The following is a 19,896-nucleotide window of genomic DNA, read 5'->3' on the forward strand; positions in this document are numbered from 1 at the left end:
CTGCTGCTTCTTCCTTTCTGTTTTTCTTTTCTTTGGCTCTTATCAGAACTGTCACTGCCAGCCAGGTTGGGGCAGGGCCCAAGCATCATTGGTTTCCAAAGAGGGAGGGTAGTGGAAATCCTAAGAGAATATGGCTGCAGAGAAGGTGAATTCCATGACTGCCTGGCTTGGGCAGCCGTTCCCAGACAGCTATTTATATTTAAAAAGGCATATGTAACTCTGGACTTGAGAATTCTTTGGTCACGTTTCTTCTTTTACATTTTGTTGTAATCTTTCTCCTTTTCCTCTTGCTCTCTCTCTCTGGCCTTTATTTTTCTTTAAACACTGAATGATACATGATTATTGCGAGTATATCATGTGTAAACAAGTGACATTTCCTTATCCTCACCAATCATGCATTCCTGTTCCCTCATAGCCTCGGTATTGTGTATACTTCTAGATTTTAATGCTTATACATACATAATGCTTATACAGTAAAATATATACATTTTATATGGAAATAATATCTATTTCTGCATCACAAACATGTTATATACAGATACACCTCTTCTTTCAAACAACTGCATGGTATCCTGTTGTAAGGGAGGTACTAAATTTATCCAAACCACATTGAAGAATGCTTTTGGAAATAAACAGGGATGCTGTGAACATTTTTGAGCATACATCTGGACTCACTTGTTAATGTTTCTGTAAGCGAGATTCTTAGAAATGAGTTTTGGGGACACAAAGTGTTACAGATTTCGGTAAGTAATGTAACATTGCCTTACAAAGAGGTTATGATAGTCTTAACAAAATACTATCTAATTGTTTGCCTGTATTGAGTCTTAGCATATGTTATTTGTACTAATCTCCTATTCTATACTCTTGGACACTTTTTCCATATATCCTACCTTAGTGTGTTCTCTCTGCTCAGTACCTGGGTTATGAATTGCTCGTTATCAGTGATACATAGTGCTTTAATAGTAGGTACTCAATACAATAATGAGGTAGATAGATTTATTTATTTATTTATTTATTTATTTATTTATTTATTTAGGCAAACTTTGGTTGACCTCACAGATTTCAAGGATCTTGTCAGCCTACAATCCCTAATTTTTTTATTTTTTATGCCTACAGTACCTGATCTTCCTAGGTGGTCTCCCATTCAAGTACTAACCAGGCCTGACCCTGCTTAGCTTCCGAGATCAGACGGGATTGGGCTTGTTCAGGGTAGCATGGCCATAGACTAATAATGAGATTTAAAAACAAAAATCCTCCTTAATCATTTGGGGGTAATAAAGTAATTCCAAGTTCAATCCTTTATTCTCTCATTCTCGTGTATACTGGTTTGATGTTCCTTAATGATGGATAAATGTCAGGTGTGTACTGGGGTATTAGGAGTAAGTACTCAGATTTGCTAGACACTAGTAATGATTAATCCTACATTCAACAAATATTTATTAAGAGCCTAGTCTGTGCCAGGTACTATACTAGTGTACTGAAAGATTTAGGTCTGACTATATATTTTCACTCAAGTGCAGAGTATTTCTGAATAAAAATTTCTGATTAGTGTGTGACCATTTCTTTAAGTGGGTCTTAGGTCTGATGGGATTGGCTTTGATGGATTGGTTCGGAGGAGGAAGAGAGTGCCAGCTAAGCAAATGGTAGCATGGAATTGCATGCAGTTTGTTAAACTGAAGAAGGCATGCAGGAGGAGTAGGTTTAGAAAAAGCAGGAATTTGGTTTGGGGACATTTTAACCTAGTCAGGAACCATGGTGGATGCATTCTTGTGACTCACAAAACATCTGAGACATAGTAGGTACTTAACATTTGGCTTTATTTTAATTCAGTGATTTGGCTTTTATAAATATGTGTAATTTTCTGTCCTTAGCTCTTTAGTACTGACTCTGTTTATACCAAAGAGAAAAGCTCATTAGGATTATAAATGGAAGATAAATTTGAGCTGTATCTTTAGTGAAATTGATGTGCCTTTCGCTTTGCCAGAGTGGTTTGATAATTTGTTCTTTGAATGCTGATCATCGAGTTCTTTTAATGAACAGGATGTCTATCATATGTATAAGCAGAACTTATTTTAGGTTTGAGGATCTTTTATGTGTGTAGCTGCTTCCTCTAGCATGGTTATGGAACATGATCAGGATATGGAATGCATACTTATGGGACTGCCACTGTTCTTTTATGGTAAGAATGTAGTTTTCAGAAAAAATTTGGAAAGCCATTTTAGCATTTTAGGTACTAAATTTTACCCCTCCCCCACTGACAGATTCTGTTCCCCTAGATATAGTACATAATTGCTGTTCTTAGTCATTTTTCCAATTTTCATCTTCATGACTGGTGTTTTGTTCTTTTACAAATTAAACCCATATTTTCCCTTGCTCCTTGTTTCTCTTTTATGCTGAAATAACTTGTGACATTTAAAAGTTAAATTGTTTGATCTCACAGTTTACATCTTTAGATCATTTGACAAGATTTTGAAACACTTTTAATGAGCTATGCTACCTTTCTAGGTTATGATAACATAATGTTCTCGTTGGATGTGAAAGTGACATTTTGGTTTAGGTGTTAATGTATACAGAATTTTGAAAAAATGAGCATGACATGATTTGGGCATGAAACAAGACAACTCAGAACAGTGACACCTGCAGTTCTATTTTAGTGGGCAGGACCTATTAGGTAATGAATAATTAGGGACATGCCATCTTGATACTGTGTTGTTCAGATATGCCTGTGATTTTTATTATTCCAACCTATGTCTCAACTGTTACTAGTACACAGTGATGAACAACTCATCTGTAAAGTATCAGAAGTTATCATACCTTCAGAAGCTATTGAGAAACATCTCAATAAGGTTTCACATTTAAGCTGTATTTCCCACTAGGATACTCCTAAAAATTTGATTAACATACACTGAGGAGGATTTCAGTAACTTTGAAAAGTGTGAGGGGTTAATTTTAGGTGAAAGATAGCTGTGTATACAATTTTGGGGAAAAAAATCCTTCCAGGATTTTTATTTTAATTCATCGTGAAAATATGAAATTATAATTTTATTTGAACATTTTGGGGGTTTTGTAATATAGCGTTAATCTAGATTTTTTGTTTACTTTGCTTATAGCAAAGAATAAAAATTGAGGAACCTCTATGAATCTTCTCTTTAGGTATGACAATGGGATGCCTGCTTCCTTTTATATGTTTAAGAAATTAAGTTCTCACCAGGGCTCAATGCTATTTTCTTCTCCTACTAAAGTTAAGTCTTAAAGGAAGAAATGATTAAAGGAAGTATTTTTTTCCCATCTGAGAATCCTAACGATATTTCTTTTTAAGAGATTACTTTTTTTTTTAGTTTTTTTTTTTTCTGATGAAATAGTTTATGGATTTATTCTTTTTTCTTTTTTTAAATAGGTAGGAGAAAGTGAGTTGTAAAGAAGATAATCTAGTCACTTACACTGCGAAGAATCTGGAATTAAGACCTGTGTTCTTAGAATCAAATACAGTTGACTACGTTCTTTCCCTAGTATTTATTTTTTTCATTTATGGAACAGATATTTATATTAAGTGCCTAATATGTGCCAGGTACTGTGTCGCTCCTCGGGATACGATAATGAAAATCCCAACAAAGGACTTCCCTTCATGGAGCTTCCATTCTGGCAGAGCAGAAAGACATTCAAAAAAGTAAGATGATGTACACAAGAAGATGATCAGAAAAGGCTTGTCTGGAGAGATAACATAGGAAAAGAGGCCTGAAAGTTGAGTGGAAGCCAATAGTGAAGAATAGGATGAAAGTGTTTGGGAACCATAATAGCATATTCAAAGGCCCTGAGGCAATTAGGCACTAAAAGTAGATTGGAGTAATTGAAGTGTCGTGTGCACTGGTGGTACTTGGACTTAACAAAGGCGGAAAAGGTCCTGCAAGCTCTGTAACAATTAAGCGTGGCTTTTATTCTAATAGTAGTGGGAAGCACTGCAGCATTTCACAGATGAGGATCACACAGTTTAAGAAGTTCTCTTTGCTGCATTATGGAGATTGCAGTTGGGCTTTGGATGGGTGGTAAGCACAGAAGCAGCACTGAGGAGGCTGCGGCAGTAATCAGATGAAGTGCGGTGTTGGCGGAACCATGGTGGTTGCATGGAAGTGAAGAGAAATAGATGGATTCATGATTGCTTCAGAGGTAGAACTGGCAGAACTTGGACCCTTGGTGATAGTCATTCTTTTTAATTATGGTTCTTCGTCATCTTTCCTGATTCAGTAGCTGAAGAATAGCATCTTACTATTGTTTTAATTTTTTTTATTTTTTGTTATTTTTTGTTATCACTTGTCTTTTCATTTCATTTATAGAGTATTTTGTCTATAAGTGTTTTATGGGTTTTTTTTAAAGCTGTGGTTTATGTGTTTTGTGTCCCATGTTTTTAATAATATAGACTTCATAAATGCATGTAAACTTGAGAGAATGCTTTATATGTGATTCATTTTGAACTTACTCCAGTATAATACAGTGATATATGTTCAAGGCTTTTTAAGAGTAAATAACATTTTATCTAATGCAGAATAGCCTTAGCTATGCATGTTAAAATCTTTTACTTATTTTTCTTATTGTTTTATCATGGCTTTTGTTAACTAATTTTACAACTTACATAATTTTACATACTGTCTTTACAGTTCAATTGTCATTATTGATTAGTTGCAAGGGCCTAATTTCGTTGTGTTAGTTATAATTGTGGAAGTCAGAAAATAAAGTTTATTAAATTTTTATATAAAGCAAGGATAAATATTTACAGTGATTGTCTTAGGGTTAGTATCTCTGGTAAATGGCTCTTTAATTGTAGACTTTGGTACTTCTTTGAGGTCCTACATCCTAGTCATTGTCTCGTTTAGCTGAGATCGTATGGTAGCTCAGATATGTATTATGCCTGAAAAACTCCGGAAATGGCCATGTGGCAAGTGTTGCTTGCAAGTCACAGTTGCGCATTAGAATAATAGGGGTATAGAAAGAAGGAGCATCAGTTGATGGTTTAGAAAACAGGGGTTCTAGTGCTGTGGCCTAGTTGTGTTGCTTAGGTTCAGGATCTCTGTTGGAAGGTATCTACAAAATTCTTTATTGCTTGGAAAAGGTACTGAGATGAGTATGTCATTACATAGACTTTCTGCTGCCCCCTAGTGGTATTCTGCCTTAGTTCAAAGCTACATCTGTAGTCCCTTTACAACCCGAGCCGGTGCTCCAGTGCTGGCCTACTTGATGGATAAGGATCATCCCTTCTAGGCAGCTGACCTTTGGTGCTATTAACCATCTGTCAATTGATAGAGGAGCTCAATGAAGATGGGCCCAGGGAGTTTGGGAAATTATCAGATAGTTAAAACCAAGAAGTCATGCTCAATGGTGACCAGAAGGAAGTTGATGAATGTACATTTTTAAGAATCAGCATAATTGCTGTCAGAAAAAAAAATGTCAAATGCATCTTTTTGAGTATGGCAATAAAGATAGAGGAGTCCTACACTTGCTTCCCTTGGTTCTGTTTACTTCCAGGAGACTCGGAGAAGGGATGCCGGGGAAGGAGACTGGGGGAGCCATTTCTGGGGGAAGAGTAAACATGGTGAGAACGTAGACAGTGCCTTCATGGCAAAGACTGCCCAAAGGATTCACGGTTAAGTGCCATCAGTTTAGAATGTACCCTTTTAGATGTTTTCTGGTCTGAAAATAGTTCGAACTCATCTAACTATCAAAGCAATTATTAGAATTTTATTTTGGGCAGTAGACTTGAGCTTGATTTCTCTTATCTGGACCTGCGAGTTGTTGCTAATTTTGAAACGTGGTGTTAGTCCCCAGGGTCATGTTCCTTAAATTAGCTTTCTTTTACCTCAGCGAGTTAAATTTATTTTTCTAAGTATAGATTTAAAAGAAATTTGGTAGATTTTCTCTCACTGAAATGGAAAAGGTTTGATTACCCAGCTAAGTGGGTACTTTTAAGTCCTCAATGGACTATAAAAACTTACTCTGCTATAGATACGATTTTTTTATGTTAATTGAGAAATTTGTTTCTTTCAGCCTGCTGCCAATACTAGGCAGTCCCCAATTTAAACACTGAAGGTTTATTTTAAATTAGTTGTGTTTTATTGTTATGTGTGGTGTTTGGAGCCCCAATCAGTCTTCCAGAATTCGTAGAGTATTAAAAGTAGTTGCACTTCTGTATAAAATCATCGACATACATCTAAGTAATAATTTCTAACTGCTTCTGAGTAACAGAAGCATTCTGGGAGAAAAGTAGTTTAGAAACTGAAATATTAAATCTTCTGGGCATTTTGATGGCATATGAGGCAAGGGAAAATATATTCGAAATCTGAACTGCCTTAGAAAATCTGAGGGGAATGGTTAGTTTATATACAATGTATGTAAATTTTATGGCACTATTCTCATTGTTTATATAGTATTAAAGAGGCATTGCCTAGTACAATAGTGTGATTGAAAATACAATTAAAATTCTACTTTTGGATACTGTAGGAGGGAAAAAAAATTTTTCCTCTACCTGTCTTAGGTTTTCTGGCTGAGGCTCCATATATTAGACTGACAAAAGACAGAGTAACAGATAAAACCAAACAAGTTTATTAATACATTTGGCAATGAGTAACTCAAAGGGGTGGTAAGAACTTCGGCTTATTTAGAATCTTAACAAACAAGTTTTTTGGAAGAGTCAAGACAAAGGAAAAAGACTTTAAGCTGCTAGGGGCAGCAAATGTGGGAAGACAAATATATGGGGAAACGAATGGTAGAAGAAGGCTAGTTTTAAGCAAGATTTGTTAGATTCCTCTGATGCCATTTCTGGGCTGATAAAAATCTAAAGTGTCTCCAATTATTAACCGCTGTCTTTCCTGGTAGAGAGGGGAAGGAGAATACTTGTCCAAATATCTGTCCTGCTTTTAGGCAAATAGGTAGAGAGCAGAGAGCTTTTCTTATACCTTCTGCCTCTTCTCAGTACCTTCAGTTCAAAATAATTCTTATGCCAAAGCGGCATGTTTTACTACCCTTCAATACCAAGAACACTGTCCTTTGCTTTAAGTCGCCAGTGGCTCCTCTGGTCGGGGACAGAAATACCAGTAAGGAAGTTCAAAGATGGAGGTTATATGCTGTGGTCGACGTAGGACGGAGAAAAACATATCTAGGATGGCAGGATGGAGGCTGGAGTGTTCTTCAAGATTTCCTTTTCTCTTCTCCTTTAAAATAATTAATACAGGAAAACAATAACAGAAACATATTTTGTATTTTCAGCTATTGTTCTTGGACACTTGATTAAACCCTTTCAATCAGGCAATTCAAGGAATTTTCTTGAATGATTTTTTAGATTATAGCTTCCCTCTGTTTTTTTTCTCTGACCTTTCTTGAGCTCCTGTTCACATAGTGAACTGACTAGATTACTTTTTTAATGTTCTTACCTTTTCTCTCCATTTTCCATTTTTCTCTCTTGTTCTACTTTCTGATTTTTTTCAACTTTATTTTCTATTGTTTCTATTGAAGTTTTCTTATTTAGTATGGATTTCCAAGAGCTTTTTTTAAACATTCTCTGAATGTTTTTGTTCTTGTTTGATATCTCTGAGAATGTTAATAATAGTTTTTTGTTTTTTTGTTTTTTGTTTTTGTAAGATGATCATGTCCCTATTTACTCTGTTTCTTCCAAGTTCTTTTTTTGTTATTTTTCATTTTACTCTCTGGCTGTTATTAGAATTTTTTCAAATGTCTGTGGTTTTTAACTGTCCATTTCACATGTTAAAGGGAGCACTAAAATCGCTATTTGAAAATGCTTTGCATGAGTGAAGCTTGTTTATATGATTTCAGTACTAGATGATAAGTGTTCTTAGGTCTCTTCTCTTAAAATGTCTGGGGTTTCCAGGAAAAAAATGTATCCAGTTGTCTACCTGGAAGATTCCATCCTGGCTCCCAGGATTCTGGAGATCTAAGGTAAAGGGCGAGGGCACATCCAACTTAACATCTATTTGCAGCTTTTATTTAATCCTTTGTTTTTAGTACAGTGCCTCTCCTTCCAACTGTGTGGTGTCCCCTAGTCCAGAGACTCTTCATTTCCCTTTTTCAGAGAATAAACTTCCAGACTTCTCTGGTATGGGGGAGAGGCATTTGTTCAGCTATGCAAAGCGAGAATCCGGAGGTAACTTCTTTCAACCAGTCCTTTTATTTTTAGCTCCACCTTCATTCACCCCCATTTTGTAAAGTACCTGTGCCACCAGTTCCTCATCTTTTTAAGACTTCTTTTATGCAAATCAGATCACTTCTCATCTTTCCTCTATCCTGGCTCAGAGTGGTTTTCTTGGGTCTGCTAAATCAGTAAACTCTATTCTGTCAGCTTCCTAACTTCTTAAATTGAGTTGCTGCTGTCTCTTTATTTTGCTTTGCCTTTTTTTTTCTTTTTTTTTTTTTTAAATCCCTGTACTGACTTTTTAGGGGAGTTTTAAGAGACAATGGAAACTATTGCATATGTTTAGTTAGACATCTTTTTTGAAATCTGATTCATCATTTGATTGACTGGATTCAGTTTTCTATTCTTTCCTCCCTCATCTCTCTACCTCCCCCCCAAAAAATATATGGATACTGGATTGCTTGAGTTCCTGAGATTTGAAGAAAACCTGCTATAGATACGATTTTTTTATGTTAATTGAGAAATTTGTTTCTTTCAGCCTGCTGCCAATACTAGGCAGTCCCCAATTTAAACACTGAAGGTTTATTTTAAATTAGTTGTGTTTTATTGTTATGTGTGGTATTTGAAGCCCCAATCAGTCTTCCAGAATTCGTAGAGTATTAAAAGTAGTTGCACTTCTGTATAAAATCATCGACATACATCTAAGTAATAATTTCTAACTGCTTCTGAGTAACAGAAGCATTCTGGGAGAAAAGTAGTTTAGAAACTGAAATATTAAATCTTCTGGGCATTTTGATGGCATATGAGGCAAGGGAAAATATATTCGAAATCTGAACTGCCTTAGAAAATCTGAGGGGAATGGTTAGTTTATATACAATGTATGTAAATTTTATGGCACTATTCTCATTGTTTATATAGTATTAAAGAGGCATTGCCTAGTACAATAGTGTGATTGAAAATACAATTAAAATTCTACTTTTGGATACTGTAGGAGGGAAAAAAAATTTTTCCTCTACCTGTCTTAGGTTTTCTGGCTGAGGCTCCATATATTAGACTGACAAAAGACAGAGTAACAGATAAAACCAAACAAGTTTATTAATACATTTGGCAATGAGTAACTCAAAGGGGTGGTAAGAACTTCGGCTTATTTAGAATCTTAACAAACAAGTTTTTTGGAAGAGTCAAGACAAAGGAAAAAGACTTTAAGCTGCTAGGGGCAGCAAATGTGGGAAGACAAATATATGGGGAAACGAATGGTAGAAGAAGGCTAGTTTTAAGCAAGATTTGTTAGATTCCTCTGATGCCATTTCTGGGCTGATAAAAATCTAAAGTGTCTCCAATTATTAACCGCTGTCTTTCCTGGTAGAGAGGGGAAGGAGAATACTTGTCCAAATATCTGTCCTGCTTTTAGGCAAATAGGTAGAGAGCAGAGAGCTTTTCTTATACCTTCTGCCTCTTCTCAGTACCTTCAGTTCAAAATAATTCTTATGCCAAAGCGGCATGTTTTACTACCCTTCAATACCAAGAACACTGTCCTTTGCTTTAAGTCGCCAGTGGCTCCTCTGGTCGGGGACAGAAATACCAGTAAGGAAGTTCAAAGATGGAGGTTATATGCTGTGGTCGACGTAGGACGGAGAAAAACATATCTAGGATGGCAGGATGGAGGCTGGAGTGTTCTTCAAGATTTCCTTTTCTCTTCTCCTTTAAAATAATTAATACAGGAAAACAATAACAGAAACATATTTTGTATTTTCAGCTATTGTTCTTGGACACTTGATTAAACCCTTTCAATCAGGCAATTCAAGGAATTTTCTTGAATGATTTTTTAGATTATAGCTTCCCTCTGTTTTTTTTCTCTGACCTTTCTTGAGCTCCTGTTCACATAGTGAACTGACTAGATTACTTTTTTAATGTTCTTACCTTTTCTCTCCATTTTCCATTTTTCTCTCTTGTTCTACTTTCTGATTTTTTTCAACTTTATTTTCTATTGTTTCTATTGAAGTTTTCTTATTTAGTATGGATTTCCAAGAGCTTTTTTTAAACATTCTCTGAATGTTTTTGTTCTTGTTTGATATCTCTGAGAATGTTAATAATAGTTTTTTGTTTTTTTGTTTTTTGTTTTTGTAAGATGATCATGTCCCTATTTACTCTGTTTCTTCCAAGTTCTTTTTTTGTTATTTTTCATTTTACTCTCTGGCTGTTATTAGAATTTTTTCAAATGTCTGTGGTTTTTAACTGTCCATTTCACATGTTAAAGGGAGCACTAAAATCGCTATTTGAAAATGCTTTGCATGAGTGAAGCTTGTTTATATGATTTCAGTACTAGATGATAAGTGTTCTTAGGTCTCTTCTCTTAAAATGTCTGGGGTTTCCAGGAAAAAAATGTATCCAGTTGTCTACCTGGAAGATTCCATCCTGGCTCCCAGGATTCTGGAGATCTAAGGTAAAGGGCGAGGGCACATCCAACTTAACATCTATTTGCAGCTTTTATTTAATCCTTTGTTTTTAGTACAGTGCCTCTCCTTCCAACTGTGTGGTGTCCCCTAGTCCAGAGACTCTTCATTTCCCTTTTTCAGAGAATAAACTTCCAGACTTCTCTGGTATGGGGGAGAGGCATTTGTTCAGCTATGCAAAGCGAGAATCCGGAGGTAACTTCTTTCAACCAGTCCTTTTATTTTTAGCTCCACCTTCATTCACCCCCATTTTGTAAAGTACCTGTGCCACCAGTTCCTCATCTTTTTAAGACTTCTTTTATGCAAATCAGATCACTTCTCATCTTTCCTCTATCCTGGCTCAGAGTGGTTTTCTTGGGTCTGCTAAATCAGTAAACTCTATTCTGTCAGCTTCCTAACTTCTTAAATTGAGTTGCTGCTGTCTCTTTATTTTGCTTTGCCTTTTTTTTTCTTTTTTTTTTTTTTAAATCCCTGTACTGACTTTTTAGGGGAGTTTTAAGAGACAATGGAAACTATTGCATATGTTTAGTTAGACATCTTTTTTGAAATCTGATTCATCATTTGATTGACTGGATTCAGTTTTCTATTCTTTCCTCCCTCATCTCTCTACCTCCCCCCAAAAAAATATATGGATACTGGATTGCTTGAGTTCCTGAGATTTGAAGAAAACCTGTCAATTACCTTTAAAATTATATCCTTTATAGTTTTGCTGATTTTTCTTCCTTTTTGACCTCTCTTTAACCTTTTGCTTTCTTGCCTTTTCCTCCTGAGGTACCAGTGGTTACAGGCCAAGGAAAGAACCTGGGATTTTCCTGTACCTTATTTAAACATACCTGTCCTTTTTCTTTTCTTTTCTTTTAACTCATGTATTTTTCTTTCATTATGGTTTCAGTTTTTTCTTTTACCTCTTTTAATATACTCATTCTGCAGCCTCTTGGTTTGGTAAACATCTTATTTGTCACACCTGCCAAAGCTACCTCATGGTGGATTATTTCCTTGTGTGATTTATAATTTTTAATTGTTTTTTCATCCTCAGCAGAGATTACTTTTTCAATGGGAGTCCTGCGAACTCTTTTTTGTTGGAAGATTTCTAAGGGACCATTTTGCATTTACTCTCTTGTATTTGTATTAATTATTTGGCTTGGAAACCCCATACCATGCAGGTAATGTAAATATGGAGTCTGCATCATCATGTGCTAATATCATGGGTCCAATTTGTCTAGTCTCATAGGGATCCTTGCTTTATTCAAAGTTCTTCATTTCAGTTCTCTGCCTGGATCTGACCTCAGACCATGGCCCCTGCCCAGGCTGGGATCTTAAAACCCTAGTCCCTGGCTGCTGGTATCCAAGGCGCATGTCCCTTTGGGCTGTATGTGTTAGTTGTACCTTTTCTACTCTGGCTTTGAGATTTCTCTTTTGATACATGGGAAATTCCCTCACTTTATTATTATTTTTTCCCTCACTTTATTTTGAAGTGGAATGTGGTATTAAAATTTTAGCAGTTACTTTTATGTAGATTTTTATATGCATGATGTACTAAGGAGATATACATAACTGGGCCATATTATGGACTCAGAAGCCATCTCTTTTGCATTCTTTACATTCTCATTTATTCATGTGTTCAACAAACATCTGTGTGTACTCTGTGTTAGGCTCTTGAGATTCCGACACGAAAGATACTGGGCTTTCTGAAGGTGGCAATTCTAAAGAACAAAAATGTAATGTGGGAAGGATATTCTAGACAGAAAGAAAAACTTGCAAGGTGTGTGATGAACAGTGTGTGAATGCAAGATTACTTTTACTTTAACAGATGAGTAAACTGAGTCAGTTTATGTAAGCCAGGCTGCCAGTGTGCTTTAAAATACTACATCAGAGTTTCTTAAAAACAGAGAGAGGATAGTAAAGCATGGCCTCATCCTTTTTCTAAGCCATTTGACTTTTGTCATAGCCCTGCTATGATAGATTCAGAGGCACACACAATCTTTTTATTCTAGCCGAACAAGCATAAAGTGGAAGGATTTTTAGCTTTCATTTTTAAAAAGCAGACTGAGAAGAAAGGCAAGGAGTGGAGTGGAAATAGAAAGCCTGTGTTAGCCTTTCCCAGGCTTCTTGAGACAAATGACATCATCACTGTGCACATCAACTGGATGTTAAAGCCAGTGGATTTTGGAAACATTGATTATGTCCTAACATTCTTGAGTGCTGCTAGAGTGTTTGTGTCTAAGGACTATGGATTAACTAGATGAATATTAAAATGATTCTGCTGGTTTCAGACTTAGGGAGGCAGTTAATCAGTTGAGTGGGAATAGATCATCCTCAGAGTTTTGGTAATTAGGATCTAAGAATGAACCCCCAGGGGAAAACTCTAGTGATTAGTCGTCTTTAGAGCGATGCAAAGTTTTCCTTATTGTTAATGACAACAAGGCAGAGTTTTCAAATGATCTTTTACATTTGATAGGAGACTGGATAGGTGGATATTGAAGAAAATATAGATGATAGAATAGTAGTAATCCTGATGGTTTGATGTTCTCTCTCTGGGATGATGAGAGACATCAAGGACAAGTATTTCTTTATGCACTTAGGTTCAGATTTCACCTTTATCTTTGTTGTTAGTTTGGCTCATCTCCCGAGACTACTATGTTTTAGGAATATAAAGGATTTGGTAACCTAATTATACACAAAGGGCAAAGGTTCCAATTATTTAGAGAAATCTGCAAGTCCACTTCATATTTTTAAAGAAAGCTAAAGTAGGAAACATCTATTTTAATTGTACAGTGCAGCCTGTGTTTAAAAACACAGAATATGCTCAAGAAAAACACCTCTTTTTTAAAAAACCTAAGTACAAGTAATGCATATGTGTGTGTATGTGTGTGTGTTTTCAAAGAATTTAGACAGTACTGGAAAACAAAGCAGGAAAGTATTTTATACCTTTTATTACTCAAAGGTAACAGTTAGAAGTTGACATACACCTTCTATACTTCTTTCCTATGATATTTGTAATACCTATGTGCTTACAAAAATGGTATTCTCTTTTCCAATCTCTGTCTAATCTCTAGTGGAGGCTTAATGTCCTGTTACATTATAATGTGTTTAATGAATTTTCACCATAGAACTTTTAGGTTGTTTCTAATTTTTTTGCCATAAAAAAATGATGCTTTGAATTTTCTGGTTACTAAATATTTATATTCTGTCACAGAATGACTCAAATGGAGGCTCAGGGCATGGTGAATGGAATTTGCTAGTCTTGGTGGTGGTAAGACTCTCCATGGAAAAGATGAAGGTTTTGTGTTTCATACTGTCAGAGAACAACTAGAATCATGATTTATAGTATACAATTGATATGGCTGGTTTCTTGTCAGTATGTCATATCTACTAATTTTGTCAGCTCCAAATCTGTTTTTTTTCTGGAACATTGGAAAGGCATCATTTTAGGAGGAAGGCATAAAAAGGGAGGCTATCAATTGGGAAAGTTATAAGGCAACTGCTGAGAAAGAATACATTTCAGATATTGCAAAATCTAAGTATCAAATATTGTTAAATAAACAAGACCTAGAGAAGACCAAAAGATGTCATCACATGAGGCTCTCCTAACAGCCTAAAGTCTGACAGCCAAGGTGGTCCGAAAGGCAAATATGTACACTTCAGCCCGCCCTTCTTTCTTGCACCTAAGCAAAATAGGTCAGCATCCACTTAGTTCAAGGAGCTGTTTCATAAGGGCTGATTTTATTTGCTAACCAGTTAGTCTGTAAAATTGTGAGTGCTGCATGTAATAGCAATTTAAAATAAAGGATGATTTAAAGGTTAAGGCATCAAAAGTAATCTAAAATTTCCCCAACCGTACATTGAAATAAATATGTAGGTCCTTCAGTTGAGACTATGTGGTTGTTATTCTAGGCTTTTTTTTTGCTTCAAATAGAAACCGTTTTATGAATTCTGCTCATTTAAGTTAACACTTTAAATGTTAAATAACAACAAAAAAAAACTACATCCATTTGAATTGGTTTGGAAAAAAGCAATTCAGGAGCCATCTAAATTGAGTTAGAGAAGAATTAAACATTTACCACATGAGTGGTTCAGTGGACTGCATTGCCCTAAAAGGTCCATTAGGTTATTACTGACTTTTATGGAAAGTTCTGGTGGATGTAAAGAACTTTATCTGCATTGAAGCATTTATAAAAAGGCAATTCATCTGTTTCATAATAAAATATCACTTCTTGATTTGCATTGCTCTTAACAAGGTACCCACAGGTAGTTAGTTTCCTATTATAAAATCTGAGTAAAATATTACATGCTCACCAAATTTTGACCTTGCATTATTGTTTATTATGTAAGCTAGTAGAGTAAAATTATGGATATACCAGTGTTACTTTTGCTGTTATTTTTAGAGATTTCGTGCACGAAGCAGAAAGTTTAGTTCACTGTATGCTTATAAAACTAATTATGAATGCACTACTTCCTTCTTTCATTTGCCATTATCAGCATTTAGAAACATCTGGAACTTTCCTGTGGTTTCTTCATTGACATGCTAGCTATATTTCTTCAGTCTTGGGTCCATAGTGCTTAAACAAATAATAAAAATTCAGTTCTTAATTTCACGGCATTCATTTTAAAAGTCCATTAAATCCTCAAAGAAGAATAAATTATGTTCAGTGTGATAATTTTTATATTTTCATGTATTGCTTTGTGTTTTTCAAAGCACCGTGAGATCCATGTAAATTCCCTTAACTAATGGAACAAGCAGATGGAATAAATTATTCCATTATAGGAAACTGAGGCACTGGGGTCGGAGCACAAGTTAATGACAGCAAGGCTTGGAACTCAGATTTTCTGAGCAGTTGCTCCATGGATAGCTGTGTTGTGCATTTCGTGGTATTTTAATTCTTGAAAATTGGTATTCAGTATGTAATTCAGCTGATAGTTTTTTTTTTAATTTTATTATTAGTTTCAAGTATACAGTACATTGGTTAGACATTTATATAGTTTGTAAAACGATCCCCCTAATTGCTTTTTCTCTCCTGCAGCTCTACACCTAGCCATTGCCTTACTTCTGACTGCATTCCCTATGCCGTGCTCCCCATCCCTGTGACCATCTATCAACTACTAATTTGTACTTCTTTAACCCTTCATCCCTTTTCCCAGCTCCCCAATCCCACCCACTCCCCCTGGCTTTCACCAGATTGTCTTCTATAGTTGTGAGTCTGTTTTTGATTAGTTTGTTCTTTTTGTTCCTTAAATTCCGCATGTAAGCGAAATCATACGGTATTTATCTTTCTCTGACTTATTTCACTCAGCATAATAACCTCTAGGTTTATCTATGTCGTTGCGAATGGTAGGATTTCATTTTTTTAAATGGCTGAGTAATATTACATTACATATACGAACCATAACTTCTTTATCCAGTTGTCTGTTGATGGGCATTTAGGTTGCTTCCATATCTTGGCTATTGTAAATTGTGCTGCCATGAATATTGGAGTGCATGGATCTTTACGAATTGTTGTTTTGGTTTTCTTTGTATAAATACCCAGAAGCGCAATTGCTGGGTCAAAAGGTATATCCATTTTTAATTTTTTGAGAAACTTGCAGACTGTTTTCCACAATGGCTGTACCAATTTTCAATCCCACCAACAGCATATGAGGGTTCTCTTTTCTCCACATCCTCACCAGCACTTGTTCTTTGATTTATTGATAATAGCTATTCTGACAGGTGTGAGGCGATATCTCATTGTGGTTTTAATTTGCATTTCTCTGATGATTAGTGACCTTGAACATCTTTTCATATGTCTATTGGCCATCTGTATTTCCTCTTTGGAGAAATTTCTGTTCAAGTCTTCTATCCACTTTTTAATAGGATTGTTTGTTTTTGTTGTTGAGTTGTATGAGTTCTTTATATATTTTGAATATTAACCTCTTATCAGATGTATCATAAGTGAATATCTTCTCCCATTCAGTCGATTGTCTTTTTGTTTTGATGATGGTTTTGCTGTACAAAACTTTTTAGTTTGATGTAGTTCCATTGGTTTGTTTTTTCTTTTGTTTCTCTTGCCCAAGGAGATATATCTGAAAAGAAATTACCTGTGGCAATATCAGAGAGATTACTGCCTGTGTTTTCTTCTAGAAGTTTTATGGTTTCAGGTCTTACAGTTAAGTCTTTAATCCATTTCGAGTCTATTCTTGTATATGGTGTAAGAAGGTGGTCCAGTTTCTTTTTTTTTTTTTTTTTTTTGCATATGTCTGTCCAGTTTTCCCAACACCATTTATTGAAGAGACCGTCATTACCCCATTGTATATTTTTCCTCTTTTGATGTATATTAAGTGAGCATATAGGCATGGATTTATTTCTCTCTGTTGTGTTCCATTGATCAAGGTATCTGTTTTTATGCCAGTACCATGCTGTTTTGATTACTGTAGCCTTGTAGTATAGTTTGGTATCAGGTAGTGTGATACCTCCAACTTTGTTCTTTCTCAAGATTGCTATGGCTTTTCGGGGCATATGGTGGGTTTCTTTTTTACACAACAATGTCTTATTTCTAGGTGATGCTAGATAAAAAGATAATAATATAGATTCATATTTAGTAAAGAAAATATCATAGATTCATATTTAGTAAGGATAAATTCATAAACGATTTATTTAGTGATTTTTGCTTGGTTAATTTTTTTCATTACCAGGATAATTGCTTTAACTTATTTTTCTGTTGTTAGAGGTCTGGCTTTGATAATTAAGTATAAATAGTTTAGTGTGTCATGGCATATTATCTGATGGATTTTATAATAATAAAGACTAAACTGTCTATTTTAAGAATTGGAGCCAAATCGCATTTAGCAGATTTATTTTTTACTTAGTTGAAACCCAATTGAAAACCCTGCCGAGTTTAGAATCTATAATGAATACGTTGTTGTTCCTGCCCTTTATTATAGGAACTCCATATACATATTTTTTTAAAAAGACTTTTTTAGACTATCATGTATATGTGCTCAAATCTGTGAGGCCATTGAATATTTGCAGTGGAAGAGCCCTGAAAAGCATTTGGGGGTCTCTGTCTAGCCCTAGGACCAACTCTTTGCTAGGTATGAGATTTTAGAGAAATCACAATCTCACCGGACTTTATTTATAACCAAAAATTACAGATGAATGAGAGTTCCAGCACCTCTTCTGTCTCTCAAATGCTGTGGTATTTTATTATAAAGAGTTTATATACAGTTTTTACTCTTCTATTACTTATTCCCAGTTCTGAGAAGTACATCTAATGATTTGAGCTATGTATTATTTCTTAACATTCTCTCACGAATGGGTCTAGGGTGGCTTTTCTGCGTGATGGTATTAGTAGCTGTTTTGAGTCCACCCTAATGTATAGTCTTCTAGGACTAGATGTGAAAACACTTTCTCTTTTCAGAAATGCCTGTAGTATATTCTGAATTGAGTGTGTGAGTCCTGTGGAGAGTCACTTTGTCACCTCTCCTTCTACAACTGGGCTTTAAATCCTTACCTTTTAGCAGTGGCCTTTGAAGTACTGAGTAGCTCTCCAACAGTTAACTTGCATAAAAATGAGCTTTCCCCTTTTGTACCATTTCAGCATCAGCTGCAGGAAAACAGCATGTCTGACTTTATTTTTAAGCTTCAAAGCTTGCTTGAAAATAAAGAGTTGTTTTCTTATGAAATTTGGAAGATGGTTTTTACTCATGCGCATCTGAATAATTAGGCTTTTAAAAATGCCATTTGGAAGTGGCAGCTTCAGTAAATATTTGTGACGTGTCACTATGGGCCCATTTAGGCATTAGAAAGGAAGCAGAACTTTATGAAAAGAACAAGACATATTCCTTGGAGTAATTAATATCTTTTATTCCTTTTACACAAGTGGATCGTCACAGCAGTAGCAGTCCCTGTGAAGATAGGTAAGGTAGTTGTTAATCCTGTTTTCCAGAAGAAACTGAGACTTGGAGAGGTTAAAGGACCTTGTCAAGAAGGGAAGTAGCTAAATTGGGTCTCAGCTCTAGGCTCCCTAACTCACACAGCTGATGCTTTTTCTACCACACCGTGCACATAAGATAAATTACATTATGTGTCACAGATATTAGTGATGCAGGAAATCGGGGAGGGGAAAGGGGTTGTAGAGTGAAATGGTCCGGAAAGGCTTTGCAGAGAAAGGCCTTAAAGACTAGACTTGTTGAAGAGGGGTAACTGGAGAATTCCAAGATTGGGGGAAGCACAAGGACTCTTAAAGAGTGAACCATTTTGTTGTCCTAGTTATTAATGGTAGCCATGTACTTCTCATGCTGTCTGTTAAGAGTTCCTCTGTCTGTCTGATGGACTTCCCTTTGTAAGATTAGTTCCTTTCTTTGGATGGATACTTGCAATGCCAGAATGAAAGAGCGAGAGGAAGGGTGGGAGGGACACTAAGGTTGTGTGTCTGTGTCTGTCTGTCTGATGGCCTTATATTGCCTCCTACCATTTGATTTTTTTTTTTTTTCTATTTTAAAAATTATCACTGAAGAGGAGATTGTCTGACTATTTCCCTATCAGAGAGAAGTGAAATAATCCCTTGGCTTTGGTCTGGTCTTTGTGGTTCTAAGTCCTGGCAGACTTCCTGCACTGGACAAGGCAATCAATGAAGAACCTACATGAAAAGCCCATGTTCATTTCTTTGGGCCTGAATAATCTACCGAGAATTTTTCTTTAGAGTTCTCGTAGCCACTTCAAGATGTTGAGGGCTCCCTTGACTGTCATCCTAAATCTGCTGAGAGGTATTTGGAAGAAGTCTGGGGTCTGATGGCGGGAGATTCCCTTTCCCACAGGACCTTCTGCCAGGACTCTCATTTGGTGTGTGTGTCTTCTTGTCACTCTGGGCAGTACTAGTGACAATTGCAGTCTCTCTGCAGTGATTTTAAAGTGATCAGAGATTCCCTTTGCTTTCATATTTCTCTCTGGAGAATGACCACACAAATTGGTTTAAAGCAGCTTTCAATATCAATGGCATTTTCAATAGGCTTATTTTCCATTAAACCATCTACACACTGCCGGATGTAAGGGATATTTCCCAAGATATTGAGCAGATATTGATTGAGCACATTCTAAGCCCTGGGAATGGGAGAGATATGGATGCTTAAGACTGTAGCCTTCCACAGTCACTCATAGGCTCCTGGGGGAGCCTAGACAGAGACTTATTCACGAGGGAGCATCTTAGGGAAGGCATACAGCACTGCAGATGCTCAGAAGAGAGAATGTCTAACTCTTTTTGCAAGGTCCAGAATGTCTTTTATTTAAGTTTTGCTGTTATTTGTTTGGTTGTCATTTGGACCATTAAGTACAGAGTG

At 35.9% G+C, this 19,896-nt stretch overlaps 1 protein-coding gene and 1 pseudogene across 6 annotated transcripts in view; one reads left to right on the top strand and one right to left on the bottom strand.

Moving 5' to 3' along the window:
• Positions 1 to 19,896, top strand: part of SGMS1 (sphingomyelin synthase 1) — a 266,110-nt gene that overhangs the window by 206,095 nt on the left and 40,119 nt on the right. Inside the window, exon 1 of one of the 6 annotated variants that reach the window (XM_011361625.2) lies at positions 7,704 to 7,718. The exons of 4 other annotated variants lie outside the window; for them this stretch is intronic. The gene's annotated coding sequence lies outside the window, so the exon portion shown is untranslated. Of the gene's footprint in view, positions 1 to 7,703; positions 7,719 to 19,383; positions 19,403 to 19,896 lie in introns of those variants that run through there. One more of the 6 variants, XM_023531467.1, reaches the window with a different exon arrangement.
• Positions 1,108 to 1,226, bottom strand: LOC111740814 (annotated as a pseudogene).

The sequence above is a fragment of the Pteropus vampyrus genome, unplaced genomic scaffold (genome assembly GCF_000151845.1).
Source record: "Pteropus vampyrus isolate Shadow unplaced genomic scaffold, Pvam_2.0 Scaffold68, whole genome shotgun sequence".
In the NCBI taxonomy this organism is placed as follows: Eukaryota; Metazoa; Chordata; class Mammalia; order Chiroptera; family Pteropodidae; genus Pteropus; species Pteropus vampyrus.